This window comes from Nannospalax galili, unplaced genomic scaffold (assembly GCF_000622305.1).
Source record: "Nannospalax galili isolate Female #2095 unplaced genomic scaffold, S.galili_v1.0 scaffold188, whole genome shotgun sequence".
NCBI lineage: Eukaryota > Metazoa > Chordata > Mammalia > Rodentia > Spalacidae > Nannospalax > Nannospalax galili.
This window is the reverse complement of record NW_008360325.1, coordinates 3,184,172-3,199,859: the sequence shown is the minus strand read 5'-3', so window position 1 is coordinate 3,199,859 and position 15,688 is coordinate 3,184,172. Positions and strand designations below refer to the sequence as shown.

Here is a 15,688-nt window from a genome sequence, read left to right as displayed (position 1 = left end):
TAATATGTATATATGTATATACATAACTATGTATGTATATAATATGTATATGTTTATAATATGTATATAATAACTGTTCTGTATTGCAGAATTTTGTCAATCATAAGCTTTTAGAAATATTACTAGTGGCAGTGAATTAGTCAATAAATGTTGCTAAAATCAGTAAAGGGATATGAGGCCTTCCCTGGACCGATGATGAGAGCTCCTCGGTGTGAATTCTGGATAATGAAAGAAACATGCTGAAACTCTGAGGTCCAAAGCAAAAGGAGCATGAGCAAGGGTTGGCGGAGGACAGGGGCATCTTTTTTCTGTGTTCTTTACGCTCCCCAGAATGGACGCTCCAGAGAACTGACACATTCTCCCATCGTCACCTGCTTGGCTCACATTGCCGAATTCTGCCTTGATTCACTGTGAGTTGTAGTCAGTATTCTTGCCACCTTGCTGCTCATTCGTAAGGCTATTTCATGAAAATATCAAATAAATCCAAACATGTCAACTGTAATGTGAGATTAATTGAAGCATTTTAGTGAGTGCTTCATATAGAAACCACGAGGGCAGGAATGAAAGGAGATGGTGGTTGACAAATTGAATCTGTAGACAGATGGTGGTTAGGGAACTTAATGAGCACTATTATTGGACTTTATGATTAATTCATCTTCCTCTGTTAATAAAACAATGCGCCAGGATGGAAGACAAAAGTGACTGAGACCTGTGCAGGCCCGATGATGATGACTGGTGGCCCGTGAGTCATAGACGATGAGCACCATGTGTCTGGAACTCTGAGGTCCTACGGGTCAGATGTCCATAAATTCTTGTATTTCGGTCCTCACATTCATGAGTTTCAAATATTATTAAAAAAGAATGAACAAGTAAATGTATAACTGAATAGAGATGAACCTGTTAAACATTTGTTCTTCCTTTTTCTTCTGACAGAATCTTCCTTTATGAACCCAGTTGACTTCAAACTCCAGCCCTGCTGCCAAGGTACCTTATGACTCAACCTATCCCTTCATAGCTATGGGAGTAAAGGAAATGCTAGCGTGTCTAAGAGACATGGAACTCCCATGTTTATTGTAGCTCGACCTACTTGGCCTATTGACAGATATAATGTGAATCATATTTTCTAATTGATAATTGCCTTGTATAGGCTAATTAATAAAAGACACAGTCTAAAGTGAAAAGGATTCTATGAATAGATGTTAATCTGTCAAGCACCACAGTCTTAGATTTTTGTGATTCATATTATTTTATTGCTTAACTTTATTAATAATAAAAAATTAAATAAAAAAGAAAAATAAAAGGCAACATTTGGATGATGGATGATGATGTTGGCTGGTATTGAGTGAGCTTTTTGTTATGCATAAAACATATCTGGGTTCTAATGTCCAAATCAAAAGTAGGATAGTCCATTTTCTTGGTAAAGTCATCCTCTCCACCTATTCAGAAATAAGCCCTTTTTAATGTTTTTACATATGAGGCAAAATAGCCAAGGGTCTTGATGCTGTCCCCTGTGTTCATGTATTTTGATTTTGTTGGTAAAATTAGATCAATGACAGCATCAACCAGTCAACTAACCATGTATTTTCAAATACAAAAATATGCTATGATGAGGAGCACTGTTAATATGTTAATGAATACAGTGAAGTCCATTTGAAATAAATGAAACTCTCACCTCTTTTGCTATGGTGAAGCAGACAGAAGATGTTAGAACCAGTGTTGGACACCTGGGTATGGGACTATTTTAAATTTGCTTGTCTCAAGATAAGAGCTTATATTGCCAAATTAATGAGTAAATAAGTCACTTCATAAAGCAAAGATAGAAACCAGAAGTCTGCGGGAAGAATGCCTCAGCCTGTCTTTTTTTTTTTTTTTTTGTTATCTATGCTGCTCTGGGCTCTTCTCAATGGAGGCAGTTGAATGAAGCTACAGTTCCTGATGCTCAGTGGTGTGTCCCTCACTGGAGCCTGAAAATCAGTTTGAGAAACAGGCATAATTCTTATCTAGCTTTATATATTCAGTTGATTCTAATTTTTTTTTGAGACTGCGTTTCCCTGTAGCCCCAGGTGGTCTAGAACTCATTATGTACACCAGGCTGGACTCAGTCTTACAGAGATCTGCCTGCCTCTGCCTCCCAAGTGCTGGGCTAAAGATTTGTGCCAACCACGCCCAGCTAATTTACTCTTAATTTTTAAATAAGCAGTGTTCTAAGGCCCAGGGCACCCATTTTTAGATTGTGATGAATATTTTAAGTGAGTAACTAATCTAGTGAGAAGTTGAAGTCAATTTATGAAAGACTACAGGAATTATATCCCAAATAGCTATTTCCTCCTGGGCATCTGTACATCATTGACCTTAAGAGGTAGTATTCATGGATTGCTTAGCAAACAGTGTAGGTAAGAATGAAGAGAAATTGGGACTTCTCTGGACCAAAGACGGAAATGCCAGTGTTTGAGTCACAGATGATGAGTGACACGTGTCTGAAACTCTGAGGTCCAACATAAAAGATGAGCGCATAAGCGAGGCTCTGCGGAGGGGAGCGTCACCTTTTATCCTCTGCCCTACTTTGTATTCCTTAGAATGGGTGTCCCAGGAGATGGATGTCCACAGCTTCCGTGGTCCCCAGCCAACTGGTCACATCTCTGCCTTAGAACTTGGGAAGAGTGTAAGTTGTGGTTCAGATTCTTGTGGTTTAGGTGATGGTGAAGGTTATTCTTTGCATTATTAGAAGGCATAAAATCTAATCACATTGACCCATGTGCAGCCAATGACCAGAGAATATTATGAATATATCAAATATGCGTGTTTAAAACATGGAGATTGATCACTGGAAGAAACATTTGATTTGAGAGGTTTCCCTATACAGATGACGAACAAGACTGTTTCTTGAGTTTTTATGAATAAAATAACTTTTAATGATTATTAATGATGACGATATAGAAAGTGAGAAAAATGGGCTTTCTCCTCAATCAGTGCTGACCACAGAGGTTGTAGTTGTAGATGATGACTACTTATCTAGAACTCTGAGGGCCTTCCCGAAAGAGACATATTATCCACATTACACATTCGTGTTATCTTTATAACTGCATCAATGAGGAAATAAATCCTATATTATCTCATGATAAAAATGGGTGAGACAGTGTCCAATTATAAAAATACATGTATAGGCAGAATTATTAGTAATATCTATTGAATCCACTGACTCGGACAGAGGTGTACATGTACCATGGCTGCCGGCCTGTATTTAAGAATCATACATGTACCACGGCTGCCGGCCTATATTTAAGAATCATACATGTACCACGGCTGCCGGCCTGTGTTTAAGAATCATACATGTACCACGGCTGCCGGCCTGTGTTTAAGAATCATACATGTACCACTGCTGCCGGCCTGTATTTAAGAATCATACACTCAGCAGTTGCAGACAATATTAGCTTCTGAGGGAAGGCCACATTTTTCTACAAATGCAGAAATTCACTAAAGGGGACAGAGGCTTATGCTCTTGTCTGGTGCCTATTTCAATCAAATATGATAAGTAAAGTGTACCTGGACTTCAAGGCCCAACACAAAATAAATACAGTCTGACTTTTGGTTAATAATCCCATCTTAGTCATACATGGGTTTTTTATGTTTTATCTCCATTAGGAGCTTGGAGGGCAATGTGAGGGAAAGTCTTTGTAGATCCTTCTGTGTTTAAAGAGCATAAAATGTCATATTCCACATGCCAGTTAGTATGATTCGGGATTCAGATGAACCTTTGCATGGAATAGCACACATAAAATGCTAAGGATAATTCACGAAGGGTCTCTATTAGCAGGAGTCTCTTATGTTGGCAGCTTATGGGTCAAAGTCTTTTTAGAAATAATATTGGTGAATTTATACAATAATCATGAGTGCGGTACAGAAGGACATTATTACATCTAATATAAAAAAACCTAAGCGATGAACTCAGGCTCTGAATACACAGCAGTCACAACACCCGTACACGCCGGTTCCCCTGAGTGGATCAGAAAGCACATGCGCATGGAATAACAGACTTAACTGCAATAGTATGTACAGTTGTTGCCTGATGTCCACAAATGTAAACATGCCTCAGGCATTAAAAAAAAAAAAGCTAATTACACTGATGTCTCTATTATGCACCATACACGTGTTTAACTTACATTCATTCAGTTAAAATATTAACTTAAAAAAATTGAAAATAAAACCCACTTATGTTTACCTAGTTCAAAACATGCAACTAAGCAGAAGTAAGTGACTTAAGGCTTCCACGGACCAAAATGATGATTCCTGCCGGCGTCTGAGTCTCAGATGATGAGTACAGTGTCTGGAACTCTGAGGTCCCACACAAACAGCAAGTGCATTAGCGAAGCCTGGAGAAAACGGAGTCATATTTTCCCTCTGTTTTGTTCCGTTGTACTGCCTAGAATGGGTGCGCCACGGGATCTACCCACGTCCCAGGCTCAGCAGTCTCCCAGATGCACATCTGTATAGAGCGTGGAACCGTGGTGAGTGCTAATTGATATCCTTGACAGGGTTGAGCTGGTTTGCTGATGGTCATTCACTGACTTATTAAAAAGTGTAAAATATGGGGTCAACGAGATGGCTCAGTGGTCAAGGCATTTGCCGTCAAGTCTGATGACCTGAGTTCCACCCTGGGGTCACAAAGTGGAAAGCTAGAACAGATTGCCTAAATTGTGTCCTCCAGTTCCACAGATGCACACACACAGATAAATAAGTGTAATAGTGTGACATAAGATTGGAAAAGTCTGAAATAAGACTTAACTAAACTAAGTGTAATCAATGACACATTTGTATTTATGTGAAATAGTACATTGATTGTGCGTGTTAGAAGACATCTCAGACTCATCATCTAAGGAGACATGTATGTGAGAGCTATTGCTTTATACAGAGAAGGAACATTGACTCTTTCATTGGGGAAAATAATAGTGTTTTCTATTATTACCAGTGAATTAATGATAATCAAGAAACAACATAGAATGGAGAAAAGTAGGGCCAATCAGGATGGATGATGAACACAGGTGGCATGAGCTCCAAATGATGCTCGTGTCTGGCTCTGAGGTCCATCCCGAAGCCAGTCTCCTTCCCATGGTCACATATTTTTGCTATTATTGCATTTGGAGGGTTAGCAGACAATCAGTTAAAAGATATAGAAATCAATGAACATAAGAGGGTGGAGCATTGTCCAGTTATAGTAAAAAACACAAAATTTATTGGCATATTGAACACTTGAAGTCCAATGAGAAGCTAGTAGTATATAATTCCTAGAATTTGCCTGAGATGAGACAGTATAAATTGTAGACATTTTTATTTCTTAATTGGTTGGAAGTTTGAAGATGTTCATATTATAAGAAAATGATATAAATAATTTCTAAATTATAATGGCCTAGATGAATGGTTCAGTGAATGGGGATCATCAGAGAGTAATGGAAGAGTGCCTTGAAAACCATCTTCTCTGTGCTCTGTCCTGCTCAGTGTTGATGCTCCCCAGAAGACTGACACTTGCCTCCATAGTAGCAGGCCGGGGCTTCCATCTCAGGGTGGAGCTTGGTGCAAATGTGAGTAACAGTCTGTGTCCTCGTCTTCGTTGCTGTGACTATTAGTCAGTGAACTCACAGAGTTCCAAACAACCCAGTCCCAACATTTGAGTCTTAGCAGCTGTATAAACTATTCTGTAAATGAGCTCCTGCTGACAACAGCAAAGAGATTTCATCTCTGTCTAATTGAGTCTGCATACAGATATTAGGGATCTCAATACACACTATTCACATATTGTGTGATTTATGTGATTTCCACATTAACTAATCAATAAGCCAATCTAGATGGCAACAGAGAAAGGGGGCCAATCCCAGGCCCTTCCCAGACCGATGATGAGATCTGGTGGCGTGTGTGAGTCATTCACAAAATCGCCAAGTATCCAGAAATCTGAGGTCAAACAGGAAGTAATCTCATCCAGGCCACCTTTGATGGCATCCTATGGATGGATGTCAGGATGTAGAACATCTCATTTGAGATGTTTCTGTTCATGGACTTCACATGATTATAAAGTAGTCAAGCATAATAGACAATCATATAAAAATAGAGATGAAGCAAGTCAAAGATGATCACTAGTGAGGAAAACGTGTAAGATACTTGATAGTACATATTATGAATTTGGAGTAGATAGGAAATTGACCAGATTCATTAAATCTTAGAGTCAAAAATGATGAGACATTGATCTACATCAATAATAGTTTTAAAGTCTCCTTTATTCAGAGAAAATGCAGCAAGCATCCCCATACGTTACACGCTGTAACTCAAGCTAATGAGTGTGTGATAGAATCAGTGGAGGAGGCTGGCTCAGTGTTCCGGTTCTTTGTGCTCTCCAGAATGCATGAACCAGACTGACAGGAGGTTTTGCTGTGATGGAGTCATCATGGGAAGTCACTGTGTTAGCACAGAGCCATCTGTAGGTAAGAGCCAAAATTCTGATCTTTCTTTACACATCCGATTATATGTAAACACAGTATGATTAAAATAGTTATTTATAAATGCAGTCCATAAAATAAGTATTTTTTGCTAATAGCAGATTGGAAGAGCAAAGGACAAAAACTTAGACATAGACCATGTATTTTTTTTAAATTTTACATTCCATTCATAAATCTTTATAGTAATAGGCTATTATGTGGTATTTCAATCTGTGCATACATTGCATAGTGGTAAAATTAATTAAACGTATGTACAACAGTAATCATTGCCCCTTCATTCAGTCCTTCAGTTCTCTTCCCAACCTTCTGAGACATTCAGTCATTGCCCTAGTATGCAGCCCCATGGCACAACTTCCTCAACTTTTTGAATTCAGCTTGTTCCTCATCTATCAACCCCTCCCCATCACTGCTTCCTCAAAGCTCAGCCATCTGTGGTAACCACCATTTCACTCTCAATGTCCAGTAGATCTATGCTGAAATATTGTATCATAATTTACATTACTAATTCATGTTATATAATTTATTTATATTTTAAATCATATTCATGATCACTACAGAAACCTAAATTAAGACCACAGTGAGGTGTCACCTCACTTTGTTCAGAATGGCTAAGCTAAAAAAGATAAAGGGTAAAGTGAGTTCATAATGCCTTGTAGAAAGACACTTGTGCAACACTTGTATATTAGTGGCCATATCAATTAGGATAGGCATTTTGGAAAGCAGCTTCTCAAAACATTAAATAGAGTATGTCCAGGAGCCAGCTGCATGCCCTCATGCACCTCTGCACTAGTGACAACCCGTTACCACCCTAAGTCTCCATGGAGAATGGGTGATGGATAAAAGGGGCCAATCCTGGGGCAATCCTGGACCGATGATGAGATCTGGTGGCATGTATGAGTCATTCATAAAGATCGCCAAGTATCCAGAAATCTGAGGTCAAACAGGGAGTTATCTCACCCAGCTAGCCTGTGGTATCCCATGTATGGACATCAGGATATACTAATATCTCATTTATGATGTTTCTGTTCATGAACATCACATGATTATAAAGCATGACAGACAAATCCATACAAAAGAGATGAGGCAAGTGGAAGAGTATCACTAAGCTATCTAGTAAGGAAAACGTGTATTAGATACTTTCTAGCATTTGGCAAGAATTTCAAGTAGATAAGAAATTGACCAGTTTAATTAAATCTTAGAGTAGAAAATGAGACATTATTTTTTGTCTATCACAATTTCAAAGTCGAGCTGGGCATGGTGGTGGATGCTTATAATCCCAGCACTCAGGAGGCAGAGGCAGGCAGATCCCTGTGAGTTCAAACCCAGCCTGGTCTACATAGTGAGTTTCAGACCAGCTGGGGCTACAAGGAGACCCTGTCTCTAAAAGACCGAAAAAAAAATAAAAACACCCAACAATTTCAAAGTCTACCATATATAAAGAAAATGCAACAAACATCACTGTAAACAAAAGCCTACGTGTCAAACAGATGAAATGTGTGAAGCCTAGATCAGAGGGAGAGACTGTCTCAATGTTTCCATTGCCCTGTCTGCTCTGCGCTCCTCAGAATGCATGAACCAGCTGATGGGCCATTTTGCTGTGCTGGAGACTTCACGTGATGTCAGTGTGTTAGTACCAAGTCAATCGTGAGTAACAACCAAACTTCTGCCCTTTCTTTAGGCACCTGACTATAGCTATTCACAGACTTATTTAAAATAGGCACTTACAGAGTCCATAAAAATATTTATTAATGATTTTAATTGGCAAATCAAAAGATACAATGGAACTTGAACATGGATCATAGATTTCCTCTTATTTCGCATTTAGTTGATAAGTATCTGACTTACTGGTCTCATTCTATGCATACCCTGTGTAACAACGAACACATCTGCATCCTCAGGCCTTTCTTCATTCCCTAAAGGTTCTGGGCTCTTTTTGTGATTGTTCCCTGGAGTTGCCCTGCTGTGCAACCCCATAGCAGATCCACTTGTGTCTTTCTAGTTCAGCTTACCATACATCTATCAACGTCACCCCATCCCTCCTTCCTCAGAGTCTCCCCCCACCTCTGGTAACCATTCTGACCTCAATTTTCAATAGATTAACTTTTTATGAAATAGGCCATACCGTCCTTGCACCTCTGTGCCTGCTTTGCATAACCATCCCTAAGGCTGTGCTGTGCGTGTTGTTGCAAATGATCAGATCCTTGAGAAAAAAAATCTTCCAAGTTAGGTGCCTCTATGTCCATGTGTTTTGCTTCTGTCATTGTAATTAAATGAATGAGAACATCGATCAACCACCCAGCCAGTAGTCAATCAGCAGTGTGTTAGTTACAAAAATTTGTGGTGAGTCCATGGACCCCATTAATGCATTATGAAAAGACCTTAGTCCAGTTTGACAGAAAGGCCCCCCTTACCCTTCCCTCTGACTAAGGAAAGCTTACCACAGTGCTCATTCTCTGGTTGCGTGGGGCCTGTTGAATTTACTTATTTTCTAAAGAGATAACTTGAATTATTTGGTTAACCAATACATCACCGAAGTTGAAGACCAACAGTGGAGGGAAGGAATGTCTGTTTAAAAATGCTTACCATCTCTTTTCCTCTCTGTTCCTCTCCATGGTCTCTGAGCTGGTGGCAGAATCCCGACATCTTCAGGAGCTCTGCGAAAGTCAGTGTGAGTAACAGCCAGGCTGCTTGTCTTGGTTTGGGTGGTCCTTGTGGAACTAGGCTGTATTTTTCACAGGCATGAATTCCAGTCTTATAGGACCCTCAGTCACATCATCAATTTGTGATGATGATGGATTTGCATACTGAGGTAGACAGGTATAAAATCTGAGGATTGTTAACAACATGTTTATTGGTTTGACATCATTCTGAACATGTATCACACGTTGATAAGCTCTTGATGAGTCTGATTGCATCAGAAGCATTTGCAAGCATTGCTAGTGAATGAAGCAGTCAGTGAAGTCTGTGGATGAGCTTGAGGGGAAATTGGGCCCTTTCTGGACCAATGACAAAATCTGCCAACAAACGACTCACAACTGATGCATGGTGTCTGTGTGAAACTCCAGGGTCCAACACAGAAGATCACCGTAGAAGCAAGAATCCCTGAAGAAAGTGTAATTTCGACTTTCCGCAGTGCTCTGTGCTCCTCAGAACACACGTACCAAGGGGATGTCTGCAGGGTTCATGGTCCGCAGCCCACCATGTGCACCTCAGGGTTGAACTTGGAACCAGTGTCAGTACTAATGATTATTCTTATGGTTTATGTAGTTTTTGGAAGGTTAATCACTTTATCATCAATAAGTGGGACTAGCAACTTGACTCAGTGGGTGAAGACTCTTGCTGTTGACTTGACAACATATATTAGAATCCCAGTAACTCCGTGGTAGATGTAGAGAACAGAGCCTGCAATGTTTTCCTCTTGTCTCCATGCATGTTCCTTGGCGTGCAAACTATCACACACAAACAGATAAAATGTAAATATGGAAATTATTAAAACGTGAATGATGCTTATTTGTCCATGTATAAGCAAAGGCACAAAGGACTTACTGAGAGGTAGTCCATTGAATTGGGTGTGCCTGCAAGGCCAAGGCTCTTATTTGAGGGAGACATGTTGTTGTGAACTTGCCCTTTATTCAGAAGATTTCTAAGTCACTTTCTGTGTTTTGGGAAAATAATAGTTTCCAATTGTTATTAGCACATTAATGATTACTCAAGAGATGACATAAAAGTGAGGGGAAAATAGAGCCAACCAAGCTGGGTGACGAGCTCTGGACAGTGCTCCTGCGTCTGGCTCTGGGGTCCATCCCAAGGCAGGGCTCTCTGTACTCAGGTACTTGATGCTATTATTGTAATTGTATTGTAACTGTAATTGTATTGTCAATAAATCAATATGTTAATCAGTCACTGGGCCAGTCCAGTCAGTCAATAGCCATATGAGTCAAATGAACGTAAAATTGAGAGGGCGAAGAATTGTCCAATTATAATAGTCAGTGATGAGGCAAGAAAACTCTTTGCTATGTTAAAAACCTGGGTTCCAAAGAGAAACCAAACGCATGAAACTCTTAGATTTTATCTAAGGATGAGATGGTATAAATTCTGGGTAATATCTATTTTCTTGGTTAGTGTAAGGTTTGATGAAGTCTATTTTATAAGAAAATAGTATAAATAATTTCTAAATTATGATAGCCTACATGAATGGCTTAATGAAATGTGAACATCAAATCACAATCGGGTGCCTTGAAAAAGCAAACTTGTGTGTTCTGTTCACCTCAGTGTCAGCTCCCAAGAAGTCTGACAAAGCTTCCGTGGTCAGCAACAGGGGCAGACACTTCTGTGTAGAGCCTGGTGCAGATGTGCCAGTCAGTGTCTTCATCTTGGTTCTTTCACGATTAATCAGTTTTAAAAAGTCACAGAGTTCCAAACATCCCAGTCTTCACATCAGAGTCTTCCATGCAGCATAGACTGTTTCCTAAATGAGCTGCTGACAACAACCTAGCGGGGTCGTCTCTGTCTGATTGAATCGGTATACAGGTATTGGGGGTCTTAACGCACATTGTTCATGTGTTCTGTGATTTATGCGTTTTGCACATTAATCAATAAACCAATCTGGATGGCAACAGGTAAAGGGGGCCAATCCCGGGCCACTCCCAGACCAATGATGAGATCTGGTGGCATGTGGGAGTCATTCACAAAAATCACCAAGTACCAGAAATCTGAGGTCAAACAGGCAGCTAACCTTTCCTGGTATCCTATGGACAGATGTCAGGGTATAGAAAGATTCATCTGTAGTGTTTCTGTTAATGAACTTCATATACAATAGAGATGAAGCAAGTTACAGATGGTCACTAAACTGTCTAGTGAGGGAAACGTGTGTAAGATACTTGATAGTGTGCATTAAGAATTGGAATAGATTAGAAATTGACCAGATTCATTAAGTCTTAGAGAGCAAAATGATGTAACATTATTCTTTGTCAGCTGCAATTTTTAAAAAAGTTAATTTTTATAACTCATTTTATTTATTTGTTGATTTTTTGGTGTGTGTATATCATACAGAACATCCCAAACAATCTTATTCATCCATATAACCACCTCCCAAATGGCACCCTCCCATATCCACCTCACCACACTGGATCCCATACGTTTGATACAACAGTTGTTAATCAAATTTAGGCCCCCTCCCCCCATCCAGGACCCCCTCACCGGAGTGCATATATTCCACTGTACTCGTTGCCATTTTTAAGTCTACTTTATTTAGAGAAAAGGCAACAAGTGTTTCCATACACAAAGCCCCCAGTCAAGTTAATGCAACATAGCAAGCCCAGGTCAGTGGGGTCAACTAAGTCAGCGTTTGTTCCCGTCTGTTTTCCACTCTTCGGAATGCCTGACTCAAACTGATGGGGGACTTTGCTGGGATGGAGATTTCATGTGATGTCACTGTGTTAGCACAGAGTCAATGGTACGAACTGAACTTCTGCTCTTCCCTTAGACACCTGACTGTAGGTAGTCACTGCACTGTTAAAATAGACATTTATAGCAAAAGCTCATAAAATAAATATTTATTGACGGTTTAATTGGGAAAGCAAAGGACGTAAAGGAACTTGAACATAGATCACAGTTATCTTCTTTTATGTTTCATAGTTAACTGATAAGTATGTACTAGTGGGCCCTGACGTGGTGTTTCAATCTGTGCACGCAATGTATAACGTTAAACACATCTGCAGCCCCAGTTTCTTCATGCTGTAAATGTTCCATGTTGTTTTTGTGGCCTTTTGAGACATTCAGTATGTGAATGCTCCCTCCAGTCGCCCTGCTGTGCAACCCAATACCAGAGCCTCTTCTGTCTCTCTAATTCAGCTTACCACACATCTATCAACCTCTCGCCCATCCCTTCATCGTCAAAGTCTCCCACCTCTGGTAACCATACTGATCTCAGTTTTCAATAGATTAACTTTTTATGAAATACACCACACCGTCCTTGCTCTGTGCCTGCTTTGCATAACTATCCCTGTGCTGTGCATGTTGTTGAAAATGATCACATGCCCCCCATTCTCCATTATGGCTGAACAGTGGTTTTACTAGAATATAAAAGTAATTGAAATTCCACAATGGCAGAAAACAAAGTAGTTAATGAGACGATATAAAAATGGTCATAAGTGTTAAGTAATTAAATTATATTATAATTTATATTACTAATATCATATAAATATGTTATGTATATTACAATTCCCATTACTAATCATCAGGAATCCTAAAATTAAACCCCAGTGAGATGTCACTTCACTTTGGTCAGAATAGTTATGGTTAAAAAAACAAAAGGTAATAAGAGGTTCGAGGGGGTACATGTTCACATATTTCATATTAATATTTTATTTTCATAGATGTCAGTCAATCCAGGAGAGAAACTAATGACCATAAAGAGCAGAGGGGGAACTGCATGTGGTGGTGTGCACCTTTAATCCCCACACTCAGAAGCCAGAGGCAGGCAGATTGCTACGAGATCAAAGTGAGCCTGGGATGGTCTACGCGGTGAGTTTCAGGCGTGTTGGTGTTACACAGTGAGACCCTGTCTCAAACCAAACAAAAAAAATATAAAAGGATAGACATTGTCCAGTTACAAAATTCAGTGAGAAGGCAATAAACTTGTTGGAATACGGAAAACCTGCACTCCAAAGATAGGCAAATAGCGCGTATCTGTTAGGTTTGTTAAAGATGAGATAGTTTGCATAATACATATGAAGTCCTTTCTTGGTTAGTGGTGAGTTTGAAGGTATTAATTTTATAAGGATATGATAAAAACACTTTGTAAGTCGTGATAGCCTGCATGAACACCTCAGTGAAAGATGATCATCAGGAAGCAGTGGAGGCATGCCTTTAAAGAGCCATCTTGTGTGTGTTCTGTGCTCCTCAGAGTGAACGCTCCAAAGGGCTTCCATGGTCAGCAGCCCAAGCCTTCCATCTCTGGCAGAATCTGGTGCAGATGTGAGTAATGGAATTGCCATTGTTGCTGCCCTACAGATTAATCATTATTTAATTGGAGGGTTCTAAGCATCCTTGTCTTAATGTCAAAGTGTTAAAAGCCAGGTACACTGTCAAAAGTTCCCTAAATGGAATTCTGGAGGTTTGGGCTCTGGCTAATTAAATCTGGATGGGATGTTAGAGATCTTAATACACATTACCCTTGTACTGTGTGCTTCGTGTGTTCTCCACATTAACGAATCAATAAACCAATCTAGATGGCAACAGAGAATAGGCCCAATCCCAGACAGATGATAAGATCTGGTGGCGTGTATGAGTCATTCACAAAAATTGCCAAGTATCCAGAAATAAGAATTTGGAGTAGATAAGAAATTGTCAAGGTTTAGTAATTTATATAGTAGGTAATGATGATACATTATTCTTTGTCAATTGCAATTTTAAAATCTGTTCTGTTCAAAGAAAATGTGACAGGCTCTACCATACATAAAAGGTTTCCATGTGTTCTGTACTTCTCAGAGTGGGTGCTCTGGTGAGGACTGGTTCCTGCTTCCACTGTCAGCAGCTCAGACCTTGCATCTCTGTGCAGACTTTGCTGCAGATGTGAGTAACTCAATATTCTCATCTTTGTTGACATGACAACACTATTAATCAGTAGTACAAAATCAAGAGTTCCACTTGTCCTGGTGTTAATATCAGAGTTTTAGAAGCAGTGTAGACTGTTCCCTAAATGAAATCCTGTTGTCAACAGCCAAGAGATTTTATCTCTAATAGAATGTGTTAAGGATTTTATCACACATTATTCTTGTATTGTGTGATCTATGTGATTTCCACGTTAACTAATCAATAAACCAATCAGAGAAAGGGGGCCAATCCCAGGCCAACCCCAGACCGATGATGAGATCTGGTGGCGTGTGTGAGTCATTCACAAAAATCGCCAAGTATCCAGAAATCTGAGGTCACACTGGTAGTAATTTCATCCACCCCACCTTTGATTGTGTCCTATGGGTGGATATCAGGATATAGAACATCTCATTTGTGATGTTTCCCTTCATTCACATTATTGTAAAAATAATCAAGGCAGCATGATAGACATTTCTCTGTACAAAACGGAGATGAAGACGGTAAAGATAAAATGCCTAGTAAGGAAAATATGTATTAGATACTTGATAGTGTGTTTTAAAAATCTGGAGCAGATAAGAAATTGACCAGATTCATTAAATCTTAGAGCAAAAAGTGATGAGACGTTATTCTTTTTTCTTATTTTGGTCTTAAAAAAAAACTGAGACATTATTCTTTATCAAATGAAGTTTTAAAGTCTGCTTTCTTTAAAGAAAATGCAGCAAACACTCCCATACATAAAAGGCTCTATGTCAAGCCAGTGAGTGTGTGATGCCTGGGTCAGTGGGACAGACCGCCTCCGTGTTTTCATCCCCTTCTCTGTGTGACTTCTCAGAATTCAGGAACCAAACTGATGAGGGGGTGTGCTGTGATGGAGACTTCGTGGAAATCAGTGTTAGCACGGAGCTGTCCGTGAGTAACAACCAAGATTCTCATTTTCCTTTACACACTTGGATATTTGTATTCACAATAGTAATAAGATATTTGTTTCTACACAGTACGGAAAACACATTTCTTGATGGTTTTGATTCTAAAAGCAAAGGACTCAAAGGAGCGTGGACATAGGCCATTGATATTTCCTTTTGGTTTATGTTTAAGTGATGGGTATCTGCATTCATGGGTAATGGTGTGGTGTTTCAGTCTATGCATTGCATGGTGTATCTGCATCGCTGATACTTTTAGTCTAACTCAAACATTCACTACTCTCTGTAAAGTTTTGAGCTACTTAGTATCGGTAACTGTTGGCATAGCGCTGTTAGTACTCAGCCCTGCAACTGAGCGTCTTCAGTTTTCAGAACTGCACGTTAAATCACAGTCCTACTGTTCTCTCTTCTCCCTGGCTGTCTGATTAAGTATCATGTAGAGCTCGCTCTCTCTGTACGTATTGTTGCAAATGATCAGATAATATTCATTATTTTTCACGTCTAAATAGTATTTGAGAAGGTGTTTATACCAAGAATATATAAGGAAATTTTTTCAAAAATGGAAATGGAGCAAATCAAGTAATTGGCATAAAATAGTAACAATCAGGTATATAGAGATTAGAAACACGTGTGCAAACATCTTAATGTCAATTGCATTAAAAATGAATTTTTCTTTTTTTTTTAATT

At 39.3% G+C, this 15,688-nt stretch overlaps 4 non-coding genes and 4 pseudogenes across 4 annotated transcripts; all 8 read left to right on the top strand.

The window, feature by feature from the left end:
* Nucleotides 1–185: 185 nt before the first annotated feature.
* LOC115068901 lies at nt 186–258 on the top strand. The gene has a single exon (XR_003848237.1). It is a non-coding gene; the product is annotated as a small nucleolar RNA SNORD113/SNORD114 family (small nucleolar RNA).
* Nucleotides 259–715: 457 nt separating this feature from the next.
* LOC115068861 lies at nt 716–790 on the top strand. Its single transcript, XR_003848220.1, has one exon. It is a non-coding gene; the product is annotated as a small nucleolar RNA SNORD113/SNORD114 family (small nucleolar RNA).
* A 1,632-nt stretch (nt 791–2,422) lies between these two features.
* On the top strand, nt 2,423–2,496 carry LOC115068883. Its single transcript, XR_003848228.1, has one exon. It is a non-coding gene; the product is annotated as a small nucleolar RNA SNORD113/SNORD114 family (small nucleolar RNA).
* Nucleotides 2,497–4,268: 1,772 nt separating this feature from the next.
* LOC115068870 lies at nt 4,269–4,343 on the top strand. Its single transcript, XR_003848225.1, has one exon. It is a non-coding gene; the product is annotated as a small nucleolar RNA SNORD113/SNORD114 family (small nucleolar RNA).
* A 1,535-nt stretch (nt 4,344–5,878) lies between these two features.
* Nucleotides 5,879–5,954, top strand: LOC115068894 (annotated as a pseudogene).
* A 1,395-nt stretch (nt 5,955–7,349) lies between these two features.
* LOC115068868 lies at nt 7,350–7,426 on the top strand (annotated as a pseudogene).
* Nucleotides 7,427–11,132: 3,706 nt separating this feature from the next.
* LOC115068899 lies at nt 11,133–11,208 on the top strand (annotated as a pseudogene).
* A 3,136-nt stretch (nt 11,209–14,344) lies between these two features.
* On the top strand, nt 14,345–14,421 carry LOC115068897 (annotated as a pseudogene).
* The last annotated feature ends 1,267 nt before the right edge of the window (nt 14,422–15,688 follow it).